The sequence below is a fragment of the Papaver somniferum genome, chromosome 3 (assembly GCF_003573695.1).
Source record: "Papaver somniferum cultivar HN1 chromosome 3, ASM357369v1, whole genome shotgun sequence".
NCBI classification, from domain to species: Eukaryota; Viridiplantae; Streptophyta; class Magnoliopsida; order Ranunculales; family Papaveraceae; genus Papaver; species Papaver somniferum.
This window is the reverse complement of record NC_039360.1, coordinates 189,947,777-189,960,868: the sequence shown is the minus strand read 5'-3', so window position 1 is coordinate 189,960,868 and position 13,092 is coordinate 189,947,777. Positions and strand designations below refer to the sequence as shown.

The window sequence follows — 13,092 nt, the reverse complement described above, 5'->3', positions numbered from 1 at the left end:
AAAAGCCCCACTGGTCAGATTTATAGGCCATATGTGTTTCTGGAAACACATAGAGCCACCCTAGATGATGATCCCCCGTCTTCTAAATCACAGGCAGCTGCAAAACTTGTAAGTTCTATTTTTATATTGTTTATTGATATTGATGATGTCAGTTAGTCTCTGAATCTGGTTGGCTTATGTTGATGTGTAGGCACTAGTGAAGGAGACATATGATAAATATCCTTGAGCACAAAAGTGTTTGGGCATTGACGCTGTTACCCAGGTTAGTGGTGAATTCGTTGTTACATGAATCTTTTTATTTCTTGAATTTTCATATTGGATGGTGGTAGTAATTACGTTGCTTTCTTATAGTACTACTTGCTGATTTGGTTTGAAATTTGTTTTCTCTCTTATAATCATATTACTACACTGTAATATTGTTGCATCTATATTCAAGTAGTCAGCACCGCTATGTAGGTTTCTCTAGTTTTTCAAGTAGTATCCTTGAACTCGTGATAAGATGTAACATATGCTTGAAGACATAAGTGCTAGACTGTATTGGCCGAAGTTTCCCTTTATGGGTATACAGTAACTGCCTCCTTGTGACCATCTGCATAGTAGTAGTCTAGAAAATTTCCTTACCTTACATTAATTTTTTGGCCGAATTTCAATAAATTTGAATTTGGTTCATGTATATGGCTAGATATATGGCGCTGATCAAAAGGGATACATACGTAGAATGGGTGCTGGTATCTCAAAATCTCAGTTTCTTGCTGCTGAGTTTATGAAGGCCAAGTTGCAGGAAGTGAGGAACGAGTTGCGGAAAGTGAGGCAGAAAAACGAAGCTTTGAAAGCACAGTTGGATGTTGAAAGGCAGAAAAACAGCACTGCAGTACATGGTCAGATCGGTGATAGCTCTTATCAACAGGTGACCTCGAATATCTCTTAGTAATGAATAGTCAGATGCATACGGTGTTGCTATTATGGTATCTTAAAGTTGGTCCTGTTACATACACAGGGTATTGGGATCCCTTCGTCCTATCCTTCGTCGTTTGGTCTTTGTGTTTGAGGAACTTCAGAAAAAAGGTTGTTGCACTTGCATATGTTGATAGTAAGCTACTGATTGATGACCACTACGACTGCATGATTGAGGAAGTTATTGATCCAACTGCGATGTTGTGCGATAGAGATAATGATGCTATACTTGGGAATGTTAAAAGAAGTGAGTTTGTTAAGTGGCCCAAGGCCTATGTGACTACTGTAGGAGAGCCATCAAGTTAGAATGGTAGTGAGAGTAGATTGATTAGTTTTTTAATTTTCATGTTGTAACTTGGAGTTGCTATATGTCCGCCAATCTATGTTTGAATATTATATTCTTTTTTAATAAATAATTAATAATTCTTTAACGTCTATTTTCTTTCCTTTTTTTAATCTGGTTGGATTTCTAATACATTAAATATAATTCTGAACCGGTTTGATTCAGATCCCAAAATCTGAATCCGTAGCCAGAAAATGACGAAACTGTCTCGTTAAAATTGGTAGATTTTTTTTTAATGAAAATACCTCCAATTATAACGGTTATGAACCAATATTTTATTTCACACCTAATAACCGTGTTTTTTTAATGGCATGCATCAACCGTTATTATATTTCACATATAATAACCGTGATTCTTATATGACATAAATCAATCTTTATTTAATGTTACATATAAAAATCGTGATATTTAATAACAAATTATGTATGTGATTTTAAATCACGAATTTTAGACGTTGTATTTAATAACGTTCCCTATTTGTCATTTTTAAAAAGTCACACCAAATAAATAACGATTCTAATAACAGATGAAAACCGTGATAAACTTAGTTTTATAACAGATTTCATGCATGATTTATAGCCCCTTCTGTACTTGTGAGTGTAGAAGAAGGTTGCAAATTGTGATTAGAAATGGAAATTGCAGATTAGGTGATGGTGTTGATGTTATAGAGGATGAGTTGTGTGAACTCAGAAAGAATGGGTTTTGTTGTCGAGGTTGTAATTGAGAAGTTCTAGAGTTTCAGTTGCAATTCAGTGGAGTTGGTGGTTATAGACCTGGTGTCGTTGTGACTAAGTGAATTAGTGTTATAGCAGGATGTAGAAAGAATGTGGAGCAGCTACTGCATTTGTAGGTAGGCTAAGCTTACAATTGTAATTAAATTATGAAGTTTAACTTAAATTTTATGTGTTATTGTTGAATTGAATTTCAGAATCTTGTTAGAATGAATAGATTCAGGTTGGTTAAGATTATGAAGCTGTATTTGAGTTTTTGGCCTATGCAATGGCCTGCTAGTCATCCCAGTCAGCCTTAGTGTATCTGAATGAGTTAGCTCAGTTGACCAGACCTTAACTCAGTGGACCTTGACCAGTTGACCGAGTTTGACCATTGACCAGGACTTGACCTTGACTGGACGTTTAATGTTAGTTGAACCCTTTGACCGTCAGTGACCGTTAACTGACCCAGTTGGCCCAGGCTTTGGGTATTGAGCTTGTTGAGTAGATTTGGGCTTAGGACTAGTTTTACTAGTTTGATGAGTTAGACCCTTATGATCTGAATTAGCCTTTGATTTCTTTTACACTGTTGTAGATATTCACAAGACTTATCTAATGGACTATAGAACAAGCCCAATTCAATTAGTAAACCTTAGTTATGCTAAAGATAGAGAATGAAAAGGTGTAAAGTCATAAATGGGCTTAAAACCATTAGATAAACTTGTATGAGCCTTTTGGATAAATTCTTAGAGTGCTTGTGTGATTAACAGTTAGTCTATTAACAACGATCGATTCAAAGGATGAACCAGTGGATCGTGGATCTCGAGGTAGGCGTGGCTTGTCATCAAAATAGGTGGGAATACTTTTAACTCTTTTGAAACCATTGTTGTTTCTTTTACAATAATTTATGTTTAACAAAATCATGCATTGTCAGTTTGTGCATTTCATGCATTGTTTAGTTTGTATTATGATTTTTCTGTTGATTCTTTGAATCTTTCCATGAATTGGAAAAGACCTGTAATGTTTTGTTGTCAATATGAATTTGTATGGGAAATGAGAATTTCCACGTGTGGTATATATGATACGCTCCTTCATTTATATCTACAAGAATTCCGCTTTTAAGCTTATTAGGTGTGGAACAACCCGACATCAATATAACTATGTAGGTGTGGAAAAACCCGGCATCACTAATATATATTGTTTGAAGAAGGAGTTTGTCCATATACATTGTTTGTGCATTTCTAGTGACTTAGTCACTTTGATGTTTGGGAAAACATGTATTGTTTTCCAAATCTTGCTCATGATTTCTTTAAAGTTAAATGTTATTCCTGCTGGGCACCCTTTTAGGGATGATGTGCTCACCCATTCCCACTTTCAGTTTCAAAGACAGATCAGAGTTGCGCAGCAAAAGCTTCGAGGAGTTGAGTCTATTAGTTAGTTAACTTCGGATATGTTTATTATGTTGTGTATTGTATTTGTAAACCAAATGACTATTGTATGTGTATCATCCGTAAGGCATTCTTGTATATATATATATATATATATATTTCTGAGTGGGGCTAGTTTTGGGTTAAGTTTTTGTAGCAGATTTCTTATTTGAACGTTTAAGTATTTGATTTAGATTCGTAGTGCATATTTATTTAGTTAATCTCTCGGATTGGTCAGCTGCTAGCTTAGGGGGCGCTACAAAAACCTACTTTTGCAACTTACTAGTTCTCCCAAATGATAGCATCAAACGCACTAAGAAGACATAATAATTCTGCACACTAGTCATAAGAAGTTAGACATATATATGAACACAATCTCATCCTTAAAATTTGAGAGAGAAATAACCATCCCTTATCGAAAGAATTCGGGTTCGAGAGTGATCGAAAGTCTCGACTCTGCCTCACCAGAAAGGGTTTTATGAAGTTGCTTTCAATAATAAACAACTTTTTTATGGGTCACACATGTGTCCAGGTAGGAATGAAGAGAGAGTCATGTGACACGGTGAATAGTAGGAAAGAAAAAACCCTCCGAATTGTTTTGAAAACCCACATCTTTTATCATTTTGAAAACCCTATTTATTTATTTTTTTTGACGATCTCTAATAAAGGAAATCAAACACTTAACGAAGGTGATAATATGCTTACTTACCTCGTTATCTGTTCGACGTGCAGTTAGCACCACTCTCACAGAAACCAATAGAAACTTCTTCCTCCGGCTCGTCTTCTTCATCTTCTTGGTCTTCGTCTTCGGCTTCAACTGTTGATGATAAACTCTTGAACTTCATAGACCACTGACAATTTGTAACTCTTTCTCTTCAATTTCCTTGTTGCTTGAAACTTCCTTATAAATTTTTCTTCCTCGTGATCTTATTGAACAAATAACAACCTAAATGCACATCCTTTTGTATTTTCTCTTGGACCTGTCGTTGGCGAGAGAGAGAATGGCGCTAACTCCAAATCAAACTACAAGAAATATAGACATCACCCTCGTGATATTTCTTTACTTGGATAAAGTGGATGGTGCCAAAATTTGATGCGTGTCGTAACTACAACAAATTAATCAAGATATTTCCCATTAATTAACCGGTAATATAGCGGTAGTAAGGATCGTTCCCACAGAGAGTTGTGTAATTGATATGTTATTTATATTAGCAAAACAAGACAAAGGGGGATTGGATTAAAGTAAATAAGAGAATAACAAATAAAAAAAAGAGATGATCAAGGAATCCTTCGCAGTTACCAAGCGATAACTGGATTAGTATACTTATCTATCTTCGTTAGAACCATTCGTCACCAACCATAGAATCGCAGCTAGCTCAGTGCTATCCCCAAAACTCATTTTAACACGGATACAGAAGCTCTCCAATATCAGATTCTATTTAACCGAACCACCAAGTAGTAGCTCATTCAAGGTGTAATCCAATCGAACGCTTTAGGATTTGTGAATTAGGTTGATCCCAGTAGTTAAACTCTTATCTCAAGGTCCACTTGCTGGTGTTATCTTCACTCGCAATTGCTCCACAGAATCCCTCTGCAAGGTCTCGCGATTTCTACTCGTGTATGAATTATTCGACGATTACTTATCTCCTGACTCAATACTAGCAATAGAACAATTAGTATATAAATCTAGTATGCATCCCAAATCAATCTAAGAATCACTCATAAACATTAGATGTAGTGAAAACAAACGATAAGATGATTAAAACTCATAACAAGCTTGTATAATAATAAAGCTTCATGCTAGAACATTGAATTCATCCTTAATCAATAAAGTTTAGCCTCTCATGTTTACACCGTTTCCCGGTTTCCCCCAAAAGGAGTAAACCCTAAAATATTAATGAAGAACAAAAATGTACTATGAGATGTGTGATATGATTAAATTAAGAAGTGTCTCTTATATAGGTATCCAAGAGTAGTAGTTCTCGTGCTCCAAATCCCGTTCAAAGAAGGTTTCCAAAACTTTTCGAGCTTCCAAAATAAATCACGTCCAAACCTGCTTCACGACCAAAACATGAACATGGGCCATGTGAATACGAAGAAGGTCCAACCCATTTAAAAATCTCAACTGCCAGTAGCTTGTCAGTCTACCAAAACTGATAGCACAAACTCAACCTTGGTTACTTCCCTGTGTTTGTATACGGTGGAATAACCTCCCCGTAGGTTCACCTGGATTTCCATACGGTTAGGACAACCTCACCGTAACCTCAACTGTTATTCTCTACGGTGGAGTTTTCAATCCGTAGGCTTCCCTGAAGTTTTCTTTTCTTCGCAATAGTAAATTGTTTCTCCGGTTAACTCTCTGACTTACTCTTATTCTCGGTTTCTTATTCTCAGCAACTTCTTCTCATCTCCCATACAAACACGAGCACACCATATTTGCAGCAACTCCCTCTTCATCATGCTCGTTAATCTCCAAAACCACGGAATCTTCTTACCATCAACTACAGCACAAAACCCTTGTCACTGCCAGCATTTAGAAAGAGCGATCTCGAGATCATTTCAATCACCATCGTTTCTTATCAACAACATCGTGATCAACATACTGTTAACACAACGTGACTTAACCCTCAAGTTAACTCAACCTGTATATTTGGAAGTCTCTGTATATTAGGGAATTGTGTTTATTTGGGAAAGATAGTATCTTAACCCTCAAGTTAGTTATGCATATATATGCATTGAGTCTCTGTATATTCTGAATATATTAAAAATCAATTGAAACTGTCTTATTTAACCTCGTCATCTTGTCTCTCTTCTTTTTAGTTAAAACCTATTAGTTAACCCTTTAACCTAGGAGTTCTATCTTGGTATCAGTAGGTTAGTCGATCTTATTTTAGTCATGACAGAATCATCAACCACATCTTCTACAGCCTCTTCTACAGTTTCTGCTATAATCAACTCTACCTTGTCTTCCCTGCAGTCCTCTACGCTATCTTCCTTTCAGTTCTCTCAGCCACATCACATGATCACCGTAAAGCTAGACGACACCAATTACTCCCTGTGGCGTGCCCAATTTCTTCCTTACCTTCAGGGACATGACTTGGATGGTTATGTCACTGGTGCAATCCCATGCCCTACAAAAACTCTTACTGCTGATCTCCCAAATCCTGCCTATCTTTCCTGGAGAAAACAGGATAAACTCTTAGTTAGTTGGTTGTTTTCTTCTCTTACCCCGGCTACTTTTCGTCATGTCCATCGATTAACAACGTCTAAAGAAATCTGGTCATCTCTGGAATCTCTTTATGGCTCTAAATCTGATGCTCAAGTTCATCATCTTCACTGTGAACTGCGAGCATTACGTAAAGGTTCTCAAACTATGCGTCAGTACATAGACCGTGCTCGTGATCTTGTGGATAGCTTGGCAGCAGCAGATACCATTGTCACAGACAAAGAGTTTTGTCATTGTCTCTTAGCTGGCTTGGACAGTACCTATGATGATATTGTCATATCATTAACCACCACGATGAGTTCGTTGTCTGTTGAAGATTTTCTCACTTTTCTCCTGACATTTGAACTACGTATTGATCAACAGACAAAGCTTTCCAACTCTCAACCAGTTGCTAATCTCGCTGCCCAGAATCGACAATCTTCGTATCATTCTTCTTCATCATCTGGATCATCTTCAGCACCCAACTCTCAGTTCTCTTCCTTTCGCTCTACTGGTAACAACAGAAATCAAAATCACCATGGGCCTGGTTTATCTCAGCATGCTCGTTTTCAGAATCAACGTGGGCCTGCTTCACCTGACAATCAACGTGGGCCTATGACCTCTGATTCTTCTTCTCCTCGTTGTCCACTTTGTGGGCGTAAAAATCATGAAGCCCAAGACTGCTGGAATCGTTATGACAAGAGTTTTCGACCACCTAGGCGTCAACCACCATCCTCTGCACCTCGGGCTTATGCTTCTTATGGACCTGGGTTTTCATCATCACCTTCTTGGACGCCTGATAGTGGTGCTACAGATCACATTACCAATGATTTCTCTCGTCTTCAATTTCCTACTGAGTATACTGGCCCTGATCAAATTCAGATGGGTAATGGTTCTTCTATACCAATCTCTAATGTTGGTTCCTCAATTTTAGGGACTCCCAACCGTAAGTTGCAGCTTCGTAATGTTCTCTTTACACCCAAAATCTCTCATAATCTCTTATCTGTTTCTCGTTTCACTACTGATAACAATGTCTTATTTGAATTTCATCCAAATTTTTGTCTTGTGAAGGATCGATGTACCAGGAAGGTTCTTCTTCACGGCATTAGGAAGGGTGGTATCTATCAACTTGATGTTTCATCTCCAGTTCCTCAGGCTTACATAGGAGAACGTGCTAGTTTACAAGCCTGGCATGCTAGAATGGGTCATCCAATGATGCGCACAGTTCGCAAAGTTATTTCTCAGTTTTCTCTTCCAGTTTCAAATCAAACTATCAGTTTTTGTTCTTTTTGTCATGAGCATAGAAGTCATAAATTACCTTTTCAATCCAGTACAATAGTTTATTTGAATCCATTAGATTTAATTCTCTCCGATATATGGGGACCCTCTCATGTTTTATCTAATGAAGGATACAAATATTATATTATATTCATTGATGCGTATAGTCGTTTTACTTGGATGTTTCCTATGTCTCAAAAATCTGATGTTTTCTCTATATTTTTCTTATTTCAAAAGCATGTTGAAAATATTTTTGGTCGAAAGATAAAAATATTTCAATCTGATAATGCTGCTGAATATCGCAAACTCACTCCACATCTTCAAGAACTTGGAATTTTTCATCGTTTTTCATGTCCACATACTTCTGAACAAAATGGTTTGGTTGAACGTCGTCATCGTCATATTCGTGAAACTGGTCTTACTATTCTTAACATGGCCTCTGTGCCGTCTTCCTATTGGTATGACTCCTTTTACACTGCCTGTTATTTGATGAATCGTGTCCCTTCGACTTCTGTTAATAATTCTTCTCCATATGAAGCTCTTTTTAGTATTTCACCTGATTACACTTCTCTTCGTGTATTTGGCTGTCTATGTTATCCTCACTTGCGTCCGTATAGGTCTCATAAGATGGATGCTTTGTCTTCTCCATGTGTTTTTATTGGCTATAGCCCCTCTCATAAGGGTTATAAGTGTCTTCATATTCCTACGGGTCGAATATACATCAGTCAACATGTTGTTTTTGATGAGACTACCTTTCCCTTTGCATCCGCGTCGTCACCTTCGCCGTCGTCGACTCCTTCACAGGTAATTCTTCCCTTTTCTGCTCTTCATAATTTTGTGCCGTCGTCAGTGCCTATTAATCATCAGCCGCCAGTCTTCAATCATCAGCCGCCAGTCTCCAATCATCAGCCGTCAAATTCTGTTTCCAATCATCAGCCGCCAAACCCTGTCTCCAATCATCAGCCGCCAAACTCTGTCTCCAATCATCAGCCGCCAAACTCTGTCTCCAATCATCAGCCGCCAAACTCTGTCTCCAATCATCAGCCGTCTGTCTCTGTCTCCAATCATCAGCCGTCACCTGTTGTTACTTCTCAGTCGACAGCATCCTTCTCTAATCATCCGCTGCCGGTTTCTGTCTCTCATTCTCAGCCGTCACCTGCTGTTACTCTTCCGCTATCGCCAACACCTGATGCTGTCGATTCATTGTCTCCTGTTCCTGATTCGTCCGACTCTCAGTTATTGTTGCCGTCTTCTTCTGCTGCTCAATCTGTAACTTCAACAGATGCTTCCCCTGTTACACACCCGATGACTACAAGAGCTAGAGACGGTATTTTCAAACCAAATTCACGATATGCTCTCATCTGTGATTCCGTTATTGAACCGTCTTGTATTTCTCAATCTCATAAGGACCCTGACTGGCGTACATCCTCCGACGATGAGGTCAATGCATTACTTCGAAATGGTACTTGGTCCTTAGTCCCGTATCATCCTTCTATGAATGTCATTGGTTTTAAGCGGGTTTTTCGAATCAAGCGTAATCCAGATGGTACCATTCCACGTCGTAAGTCTCGCCTAGTTTCCAAAGGATACAATCAACAAGAAGGAATTGATTACTCTGAAACGTTTAGTCCGGTTGTTAAACCATGCACTATACGTATTATTCTTACATTGGATTTATCCTCCAATTGGCCCATTCATCAACTTGATGTGCAGAATGATTTTCTTCATGGAGAACTTCAAGAGGAAGTCTATATGAAACAACCTCCAGGTTATGTTGATTCTCGTTTTCCTACACATGTTTGCAAATTACATCGTTCTCTTTATGGACTTAAACAGGCTCCTTGTGCGTGGTATCACAAACTTAGCAATTTTTTGTTGCAAATTGGTTTTGTCACTTCCAAGTGTGATTCGTCCTTGTTTATTCATACTGGGACTCATGGTGTGATCTATTTGTTGGTGTATGTGGATGATATCATTGTCACTGGCTCTAGTACTACAGGTATTTCCTCCATTCTCTCTCGTTTGCAGCAAGAATTTGCAATTAAAGATCTTGGTCAATTATCATATATTCTTGGGATTGAGGCAATTCGTACTTCTTCGGGGCTCTTTCTCTCGCAACATCGTTATGCTCAAGATCTTCTTATTCGAGTAAAAATGGATGGCGTTAAACCAATTACTACTCCGCTAAGCACTTCTGGTGATGTTTCCTCTGATCGTAGCACTTTATTAACAGATTCTACTGAATATCGGAGCATTGTTGGAGCTTTGCAATATTTAACTTTTACTCGTCCAGATCTTGCGTTTGCTGTCAATAAGGTTTGTCAATTTATGCATGCTCCTACAGAGTTTCACTGGGGATTAGTTAAATGTATTCTTCGTTACCTCAAGCATACAAGTACGTTTGGTATACTCCTTAAGCCATCCCCTTCTCTACAATTATCTTTCAGTGCATATACTGATTCTGATTGGGCTGGTTCTCTTGATGATCGTCGTTCTACAAGTGGATATTGTGTTTATTTGGGTGGTAACATTATTTCTTGGAGTGCTCGTAAACAAAAGACTGTTTCTCGTTCTAGTACTGAAGCTGAATATCGAGGACTTGCTATTGCTACTGCCGAAATTATGTGGATTCAGTCGCTTATTTCTGAGCTTCGTATATCCACACGCTCTCCTCCCATATTATGGTGTGATAATCTTGGTGCAACTTATCTCACATTTAATCCTATATTTCATGCTCGGACGAAACATATAGAAATTGATTATCACTTTGTTCGTGATCAAGTAGCTTCCAAGCTTCTTGATGTCCGTTTTATATCCTCTAAAGATCAAATTGCGGACATATTCACCAAACCACTTTCTAGTGATCGGTTTTCTCTGTTAAGGTTCAATCTTACGGTTCAAGATAACCCGTTACGCTTGCGGGAGGGTGTTAACACAACGTGACTTAACCCTCAAGTTAACTCAACCTGTATATTTGGAAGTCTCTGTATATTAGGGAATTGTGTTTATTTGGGAAAGATAGTATATTAACCCTCAAGTTAGTTATGCATATATATGCATTGAGTCTCTGTATATTCTGAATATATTAAAAATCAATTGAAACTGTCTTGTTTAACCTCGTCATCTTGTCTCTCTTCTCTTTAGTTAAAACCTAGTAGTTAACCCTTTAACCTAGGAGTTCTATTAACCCATACCACCAGCATACTCCATCATCTGCCATTGATCACGACAGCAACTCATTCTTTCCACCATCCATGTCTTGACTCAGTTACCACCACCAATAACTTCGTTCCTAATAGTTCCAATATCTCGCTGCTCCATTTAATCTCTACAGATCCTTCCAAGTAAAGCATCACCATCATTCCTACTGTTCTCGGTTCTTCCCCATCACCACAGCAAATGCCAGCACCAAGGAAACTCGGACCATCTCCATGTCATCACATATAACTTATTCGAGCTTCTTCCATCTCGATCATCCCTGTTTTTCTTTATAAACTCGAGCTCTTCACAGCCCACGGCTCCCATTCATTCCGTTAACTGCATACTCATATTCGCTCTCTCTTTGTCATTGATAATCCTCATCACTGCGAACTCTTCAGTCCAGCGACGTTCATTACCACTAGCACGAGCATCACCTTCATCATCTACTGCCGATAACGGAAGCATCCATCATTTCTTGCCTCTATTCCATCGTGATCATCCTATAGCAGATCAGAAACCTTCATTCTCGTCGTGCAAAACCAGCTACGCTGGTTATAAACTGAAGTCGAAGAAAATGCTCTCTGCTGGTCGCTGCTTACGGGAACGAAAAGATGAAGAAGGTGGCAGTCCCTAACAGAAATAGGGGTGCCTTTATAAATTTTGTTTGTGCACTTCGATTTACTTCAAATGCCCATAAAATCTTCATACGATCTCGGAATGACTTCGTTCTTTCGCCGTTGACTTCGTCTTTTCGTCCTCTTTGAGATGATATCAAGGAGTCCTAAATATGAACGAGTTCTGCTTGGTATTTGGCCCTTCTCCACTTGTAGCTAACTTCTTTTACTGCACAATTACGTGCAAATTCACTTCTTTTGGACGATTCACCTAGCAAAACATAAATAAGAGAAAACAAGAGTAATATGCAATAATTTGCAAGAATATATAGCAATTACTAGCATGGATTCGAGACTAAATATATGAAAAATATGCACTTAACACACCCCCAACCTAATTTCTACATTGTCCCCAATGTGGCAGTGGTTAAAAATAGTTCAAAGGTGGAAAGGGGTAATCAGCCAAGCACAAACATATTATTCATGATAAAGAAAAGAAAGAAAATAAAATAGGACTGCATTATTTTACCACTGTCGCAGGTCAATTCAGTTGCATTTAGCCCATGCAACAATCCTTTAAACCTCAAGCTCACACAAGAGGACGAGTTTTGTCTCGTGAAGGCTTCCAGCTGTGATACCCACAAACACAAGGGTTGTCTCCCTAAAGCTCTGAATTTTATGTCTCCAGCCAGACATCTGCAAAACACAACCAATCAAACATAAGAAGGATCCTCCAGAGTCGTGGTATCGACTTCTGGATTCACAAGTTCCAAAAATGGCTTCAACCTCTGCCCATTAACCTTAAAAATATTGTCATTATTTGGATTTTCAATCTTAACAGTACCATAAGGAAAGACATTCTTAACAATAAATGGACATGTCCATCGAGATCTAAGCTTGCCAGGAAATAAATGTAACCGAGAATCATAAAGAAGAAATTTATCTAAAGGTTCAAATGTTTTCCTAATAATATGCTTATCATGAAACATTTTCATTTTAGCTTTATAGTTCTTGGAAGTATTATAGGCTTCGTTTCTGATTTCTTCGAGCTCATTCATCTGCAATTGTTAGAGCATTTCTCGGTCGAACTCGCAAGCATTGCTATCTCAAGCTTGTTTGTCAAGTTTAGTTTCCAAAACTATAAGTCTTGATTTCTAATCTACTTGTAGCTAAGTCTCGGACTAGGATAGTAAGTGTAGTTGAGCTCTAGCTAGACTCCACGGCGTTCATCGTGCAAAGACGAAGAACTACTCAAGGAACTGGTGAAACTTCATCGACAAAAAGGTATATGGAGACTTGAACTTATCTATCACTCAAAAGTCTATCTATCCTATTTCTTATCTCGAGACAAAAATCGTAT

General features: G+C 38.2%; 1 long non-coding RNA gene across 1 annotated transcript; it reads left to right on the top strand.

Annotated features, from left to right (window-relative positions):
- Positions 1-1,346, top strand: LOC113361974. The gene is made up of 4 exons (XR_003365467.1): positions 1-108; positions 191-262; positions 683-907; positions 998-1,346. It is a non-coding gene; the product is annotated as an uncharacterized LOC113361974 (long non-coding RNA).
- Positions 1,347-13,092: the final 11,746 nt, after the last annotated feature.